Source organism: Atta colombica, unplaced genomic scaffold (assembly GCF_001594045.1).
Source record: "Atta colombica isolate Treedump-2 unplaced genomic scaffold, Acol1.0 scaffold73, whole genome shotgun sequence".
NCBI classification, from domain to species: Eukaryota; Metazoa; Arthropoda; class Insecta; order Hymenoptera; family Formicidae; genus Atta; species Atta colombica.
The window spans coordinates 402,739-407,935 of record NW_017259565.1 but is presented as its reverse complement, the minus strand read 5'-3'; the positions used below and the strand labels follow the sequence as shown (position 1 = coordinate 407,935).

The 5,197-nt window shown below is 30.7% G+C and overlaps 1 long non-coding RNA gene across 1 annotated transcript in view; it reads left to right on the top strand.

Moving 5' to 3' along the window:
- Window positions 1-2,491: 2,491 nt before the first annotated feature.
- LOC108692504 overlaps window positions 2,492-5,197 on the top strand; it is a 3,236-nt gene continuing 530 nt past the window's right edge. The window contains exon 1 of the long non-coding RNA XR_001931983.1: window positions 2,492-2,726. This is a non-coding gene — a long non-coding RNA (uncharacterized LOC108692504). The remainder of the gene's footprint in view (window positions 2,727-5,197) is intronic.

The following is a 5,197-nucleotide window of genomic DNA, read 5'->3' as shown; positions in this document are numbered from 1 at the left end:
AGAGAGAGAGAGAGAGAGAGAGAGAGAGAGAGAGAGAGAGAGGAAAAATAAAGAGCAACTGAGAAAGAAATTCAGATAGCACTAATGGGAACTTACCATTTTGGAAAACTAACATCAAAGATACCGACAGAGAGTTGCGCTACTATATATACTGTGGCACTGGTGTCCTGGAGGCATTACATGAGATTTGTCGCGTCATACGCTCCAATATGCCAACACGCTCCAATACGTTCACTAGAACCAATATGGCGACTAATACACTAATACTAGAACACTAAAAACGTCCACCATTTTTATTCCTTTTCTCACTTTTTGTTCTGTCCTCCATCCATCCATTCCATCACTGAACTATGACGAGTTATGATCATTACAGATTATGATTTGTGTTTGATGCTGGAAATTTTTTGTAGCTCCTTTCATTCCATTTTTATTTTCAAAATCAGTTAAATATCTATCATAACATTAGGTGTGGGAAAAAGTTCGTGATGTTTTTTTAATTCATCTAACGGGAAAAACGCCACGAACTTTTTCCCACACCTAATATTAGTGCAGGACCTTAAGAGTGTTCAAGTTATTTGATAAGGTGTCAAATGTATATCAATTTGAAAAAAAGGATTAAAATTTCTCATCTGCGAGGAAGTGTAGTGATGATTTATTCATAAGTCATGTATTTATTTTATAGCAATACAGCAAGTTGTCGACGAATATTATTCGCAAGAAATTTAAATAATCGAATACCTTTTTCTGATTTATTGATAAGTTTATTGCAATGCAAAAGGCATTTTATAAATTTTTTTGTCTTCGTTATTATATAATATTTCAATTTTTTTATATCCTTTTATTCGTCTCTTAGTCTTATGGTAAAATTTCGAAATGGAAATACATAAATACGAAGCTACAAAGTTTCCAATAGCTTAGAAGCTATAACAATCGTAACAATCATAACCTTCTCAGCTCAGTGGCGGAGTGAGAACAGAGCAAGGACTAAGGAAAGGAATAAAAATGGCGGATATGCGAATATTCAGGTTTACAGTGCCTTAATAATACTAATGCAATACAATAGTTTGTTCGCGTCGCATACTCTGATATACTCTAAAATGCTCTTACTATGTATTTATTCATTTTAATGCACTCGTTGAGTAGAAGCTGTAACAGAAGCACATTGGAGCATGTTAGAGAATGCAACGTGAACAAATCTAAAACCCATTTTATAATGGGCAATAGCAGTTGTGAATTAAAGAATAGGAGAAATCGATTAATCATAGTTGATTATCCTTCTCACATTCGATTATGATTGGTTGATTTCTACATCTAGTCCTTAATTCACTGCTATTGCCCATTGTAGAATGAGCTTAATATTTCCATTACGCTCCTATTCACTTCAATGGCACGCTAAACATGGCGGCTTCCTGCTGAATCTGCTCCACTCTCTCTTGATTCTGTCCGAATGGATGAACATTCTTTCTTTGTTTATTAATGACTGATTGATTGTTGTTGATTCAGCAGTACTGTATGTTGTGTCAAAGTGTGCCCTTAACGAGAATATGACGTAAAATAGTTAAATATCAATAAAAGTAAATAAAATGGTGAATTATTGTATCTTATGCAAGGTATGCACTACCACAATCTCTGCATCTAGTTTTCACAGGTAAGTATATTTCATATATAATATTTACGCCATTGTTTTATAAAAGAGGTTAATCATAATAACCATATGTAATATTTATTATAATATGTGTTATTGTTACATTATAAGGCAGTTATATTTATATTATAGTATTGGTTGAGTACTCTACATATTCACATAAAATAGTTTAATATATATTTAAATTATATGCTGTTTCCTTTTCTTTATAGTATGATTGACAAATTCAGCGAGTTACAAATAAAGAATATGTAAAGTAAAAGAATGAGAGAGAGGGAGAGAGAAAGGAAGGGAGAAGGAGAGACAATGTTAATTAATGTTGTAATTTACAGGTTTCCGAAAGATAAGGATTGAAAAAGCAAATGGTTGCAAGCAATCAATATGAATGAAGTTCCACAATGTGCTCGGCTGTGCTCTAACCACTTTAAATCGTCAGACTATCAAGAAACAATATATGGACTAAAAGCGAGTCTTAAAAAAACTGCTATTCCTAAGGTTATTTCACAAGAAATCAATTCTGATGCCAATAATAATACAGCAGCATCTAGTGAAAAAAAATTTCATATTGAAATACAACAGGTAGTTAAAGAATGACTACATAACAATAATCAAGTAATTTTCAGTATAGAAATATAACTGTGATAAGAAATATAACACATTTTCAGAATATATGTAAAGAACAATCCGATGAAATTAAAATAGAAGAATGCAATATGGAATTTAATGCTGCAAAATATAATCCTAACTTGAAAAGGTATGATAGTATATTTTTGGCTAGCATTATTATCTTTATAATACTTATATTAATGTATTCTTTTTTCAGAAAATTAATGAAGAATGAAGAAATAGATTTTCCTTTGAAACATATTAAACATATGAAGGATATTAATGTATATGAAATATCTAAAAATCAAGACGAAGCAAAAATGGTATTAGAAATTGCTCTGGAAACAATTGCAGAACAGGCAAAGAAAATACAACGTTTGCAAATTCAAAGATGTAAACTAAAAAACCAAGTGCAGAGTTTGACTGAATTAAATAAACAATTACATGATAATAATTTCTAAGAATGCTTTAGAACGTAAGTGTTTCTTAAAATATGTATGTTATTATTATCATATATAGGATGCATTACTACAAGTCATAATTTAATAATAATATATTCAGTAAACAAAAATTATTAGCAAATTGTTATCAAGTTAGCATCAAATGCTGTTTGATGTCAAAGATTGATAACAGATCCGATGCATTTTGTGTCAACAGTAAACTGTTTTGCTTCAAATAAAACACAAAACTAGATTGCAAATTAGCAAGTCAAAAACTGAGCAAGTTTGGCACAGTATTATTTACAATAAACTTGCTCAAAATTTGAACAAAACTTGCTCGGTTTTTGCTAATTTGCTATCAAGTTATATATATTTATAAATACGTTTGTTCGTATTTTATCAATTTGTCAAATTATATCAGCAAATTTTGTTATAGCTGCTAACAAATTGTTGACATCTCATACACACACACACATACACACATCTGATGAATCAATTCTATATTAAATTAATACTCTTTTTGTTAACAAGATTTATTGCAACTTACATTGTGTTATGAATAAGTAACTATTCGCGACATTGCAAAAGTAAATAAAACATTACAAATTATATATTTTGAAAATGCTGCATCCAAATTATCGAGCTAAAATATGAAATGAACCTCGAAGCGAACCTCAAGCTTCAAGCTGAATCTCGAGCCGAGTCACTCCATCCTATATATACATATTATATATATATATACATATATATATATGTATACAAATATGACAGCTGGTTAATTATGCATTCATTTTTTTTATCAATATTTATATGTATGTGAAATTGAAGAATTATATTCGGCTCAAATTAACGCACAAGCTTTCATGTATGACATACAACTTATTACCATGTCTCCAAGAGAGACGGCAATAAATTGTACGTCATACGCCAAAGCTTGTACGTTACTTACGTCTACAACTTAAGTCTCTAAATAAGTGTTATGACAATTCTTGAGCTCACACCCTTAGTCGTGTCGCATTGCGCATGGACTTTGAGCATTAATGTAGAATAATCATTTTTCAATTTGTGAAAATTTCCAAGAGAAAGAATCAAAGTTCTTGGGTATATACATGAGTGGATGAATGAATCATTAAAATTGGAAAATTTTGTGAGAAGAAAACCACTCTTAGGTTTATTCAACGTGTTTTTATATGAAATGAAAGAATCTGGCAAAAAAAGCATCGTCTATCCTGTGATTCGAAATATTAAGCAAAGTTGATGTTTGGAGTTAGAAAATCTGTCACAGGCAAAATGAGGGAATCAATTCTGTATCTTGAAACGAGGTGAAAATTATAAAAATGAGCGAATTTACTAGAATACTAGAGATAATTTAATTGGTCAATACCTAGTAAATTTGCTCACTTTTGTAATTTTCACCTTGATTGAAGATATAGAATCGACCCTGAGGTCTATAATTGTACTGTTTGGGTTTAAACTTTCCATGTGATGCAAAAGGGCGCACGACTTTTATAATTGTACTGTTGCAAAATCGAAATTCATGTGCATTTTTTCAGACAGAATAAGTTAAAAAACCAGAAATTGGATTCGACATGGTGGTTCCATCATGTTTGGTGTAACAAAGTAGCATAAAGTAACTAGGCAGAAACTGATGTTCAAGTGAAATGATATGATTGATCAGCTCAAGTTACGCTGCATGTGACAGCACCCTGAGTTCTTACCTTGGAGTCGACTGTGTATCTTGAAATGAAGTGAAAATTACAAAAGTAAACAAATTCACTAGAATATTCATAATTTAATTGGCCAATACCTAGTAATCATTGCTCATTCTTGTAATTTTCACCTCATTTCAAAATACACAATCGAGCTCCTTAATACGGCTTTCAGTCTAATAATTTTATTTCAACTAAAACAGATGATTGGAGAAAAAAATGTAAAGAGAGAAATTATAAATGTAAATGTAAATGTATTAACTCTTCAGTTCGCATTTTTTTCTCCGATATCTATTTCAGTTGGAATCCTGTTACTAGTAAGTTACTAGATTAATTAAGTTAACCGGAGCTTGATGAAAAGCTCTAATGCTCGTTTTTACAACGTAGTTTAACTTTAATCTCGGACTTTAATCAACTAATTCTTCATCTTTTTCTAGTTTTAAGAATAAGAAAAAGATGAAGAGTAAGTTGAACCGAGATTAAAATTAATTCACATTGGTAGAAACGGGCATTAAACATACATAAAATCGTTGACTGTTAATAATAAATTAATTATTCACAATAATTATTATAAGACAGAATTTATCGGAACAATTTCCTTGCATAGACGTCTTTGATATTTGGATAGCACGAAATACTTCCATTCATTAACTTACAAATTATCACAGGATCATCTTGAACTATTTTTCTCGACAGTGAGAAATCATTACAGAAATAATAATCCTACTGCTTGCAATTTATTGCAGCATTTAAGAAACTGTTACATGCTCAAATTGTTGGTTCCAAGTTAGTAAATT